This window comes from Marmota flaviventris, chromosome 1 (genome assembly GCF_047511675.1).
Source record: "Marmota flaviventris isolate mMarFla1 chromosome 1, mMarFla1.hap1, whole genome shotgun sequence".
Lineage (NCBI taxonomy): Eukaryota > Metazoa > Chordata > Mammalia > Rodentia > Sciuridae > Marmota > Marmota flaviventris.
The window spans coordinates 153,593,101-153,595,882 of record NC_092498.1 but is presented as its reverse complement, the minus strand read 5'-3'; the positions used below and the strand labels follow the sequence as shown (position 1 = coordinate 153,595,882).

Below are 2,782 nucleotides of genomic sequence, written 5' to 3'. Positions count from 1 at the left end.
TGTTTATTAATTTTTATGTGTGCTGAGGATTGAACCAGTGCCTCACATATGCGAAGCAGGTGCACTGCCACTAAGCCTCAACCACAGCCCCCATGTAGGGTTTTTGTTCAGGGTATTGTACCCAGAGGTGCTTTACCACTGAGCCACATTCCTAGTCCTTTCTATTTTTTATTTTGAGACAAGGTTTCACTAAGTTGCTTACGGCCTTCCTAAATTGCTGAGGCTAACCTTGAATTTGCAATCCTCCTTCCTTATCCTCCTGAGTTACTGGAATTATAGGTGTGCACTGCACCCAGCATGGAAGACCATTTTTGAAAAATCCAGTCTCCATAGAGACTGTCAAAAATTTGCTGATGCTGACTTTATTTCAAGACATCATGGCAGGTCATTGAGAAAGGTTTTCAATTATCAATGATCATACCTCAGATAAACCTCATCAGCTACAACACTGCCACTGCACAAAGCTTTTTAAATTATAGCTGCAAAACTGGAATTCATTATGAGAAAGTAGAAAGCAAAGGTGAGCTTTGAGCAGGAAAATGACATAATTCACATTTTACGAAGACCTGTCTATATCTCTATAAGGACATGTGTAAATACAGACATACACACACCCACACATATAGAAAGGCCCCTCTGGAGCCCATGTGGGGTGCACCCCCATCATCCCAGCAACTTGGAAGTCTGAGGCAGGAGGATCACAAGTGTTTTTGTTGTTGTTGTTTTTATTTTTATATAAATATTTTAATAGCTTTAATCAGAAGACAGGTATTAAAGTATCAAAGCAACCCCAGGATTGTGACATAACCAGCAAGAGAAAAACATGTGTGGGGTGGACAATATATATATATATATATATATATATATATATATATATATATATATATATATATATATATATATTATTTTCATGAGAACTTATCCCCATTTTCCTGGGTTATCCACGTGTGGGAGAGTGAAAGTGGACCCTTCTCTCTCCCCCTGCACAAAAATCAACTCAAAATAGATAAAAATCCTAGGAATTAGACCAGAACCGATGCAACTCCTCGGAGAAAACAAGGGTCAACACTCCAGGATATAGGCCCAGGCAATGATTTACTCCATAGGACCCTAAAGCTCAAGGAATAATGCCTCTCCAGTCTCCACATTATGAGAGAAGACAAATGAGTTTTACAACTGTTTCTTCTAGTTCTATGAAGAATGCCATTGGTATTTTGATGGAGATTGCATTTCTGTACACTGTTTTTGGTAATGTGGTCATTTAAATAACATTAATTCTGCCTATCCATGAACATGGGAGGTCTTCTCATCTTCTAAGTTTATTCAATACCTTTTTCAATGTTATATAGTTTTCATGGTAAAGGTCTTTCACCTCCTTGGTTAGATTTATTCTTAAGTATTTTATTTTTTGAGGTTATTGTGAATGGAATTGTTTTCCCAAATTCTTTCCAGCAGATTCAATTTTGGTATAAGGATTACAAATTTGAGGCCAGCCTGGGAAACTTAGTGATACTCTGTCTCAAAGTAAAAAAACAAAAAAGCGCCGGGGATATAGCTCAGTGATACAGAACTCCTGGGTTCACTCTCCAGTACCACAAAAATGAGGTAATATAATTTAAAGAAAATGGTCCCTTTGGCTCTCATGGAGAATGGACCATGGAAGGCCAGTCTGGGTTTGCTTATAAGTGCATTTTTACCCCTCTTCTGCTTGGCAAGTCACATCTTCCATTTGCTCTTTTTTGGTCTGTCCTCTTTGGAATTCCTTTCTGCAAGCTATATAAACCCTTTTCCACCTGTATTTGACCTGTTCCTGCCAATTAGCTATAAACTCTGGAGTCAGAAAAACCAAACACACTTCTCCACTGATTCTGGCATTGCACCCTGTATGCAAAAGGAATTGGATTCATGGTAGGAGGTGCTGTTTTGCCTTTCTATGAGAAGAGGTGGCCTAGTGTGGGTAACCTGGTTCTGGTAATTGAGAGCAGAAACAAATGACTTTGCTTCTTGGGCCTCAGTATTCCCGTCTGGAAAATGAGACTGATGCGCTCTTAGCTGTTTCACTGCAAATATAAAGGATTGTGTTTACAGCACAGTGTGCATGTGGCAGCTGGTGCTGCTGTGATGAGTGGCTCCTTGCAGCCAGAACCCTTTCTAACCCTCTTCTCTCCTGCCCTCACAGCAGCAATAGTGTTTGGGTTGCTTTTCTGAATTTGAAATGTTTCCTTCTGATCCAGGAAAGAAGACTGCTAACCAGTGGAACTGCTCCTCCTCTCCAGGGTGAAGTTTTGGAAGATCTGAAGCTAGGCTCGTCAAAACAGAGGAGCCTGGCAGCACTCTGCCCCTCGCCTGTCTAATTTAAACCAGAGATCACCAGGAAGGCAGGGCAGGACAACAAAGCCTGAGCAGTGGGCGAGGACATCTGGCAGGAGAACTGGCAGCAGGCTGATGGCTCCCAGTGACAAGAACTGGCTCCCACTCTGTACAGAGCCTGGGGGGAGAAGGGGCTTTGTGCACATGGATGCCCAGAGTCGAGAGGGAGGGTACAGATCCACGGCTCACTCCTTGATCATTTCAGCACATTTGGCTCTTCAGATTAGTGGGCCATCTTCAGCAGGTCCAGATGATGCTCAGCCACTAGTTCTGAAAACCCTTCTCCTTTGCCTCTCTGTATGAAACCCCCAAGCAATGTAGGTCAGAATTTTCTCATAGAATCTTCAAACTCATTTTCTCTCTTTTGTATTTTGCATCTTTTGCTCTGCATGTTGCATTCTGGATGATTTAT

At 41.6% G+C, this 2,782-nt stretch overlaps 1 non-coding gene across 1 annotated transcript; it reads right to left on the bottom strand.

Annotated features, from left to right (window-relative positions):
- Positions 1 to 324: 324 nt before the first annotated feature.
- LOC114082999 (U4 spliceosomal RNA) lies at positions 325 to 466 on the bottom strand. Its single transcript, XR_003581082.1, has one exon. It is a non-coding gene; the product is annotated as a U4 spliceosomal RNA (small nuclear RNA).
- Positions 467 to 2,782: the final 2,316 nt, after the last annotated feature.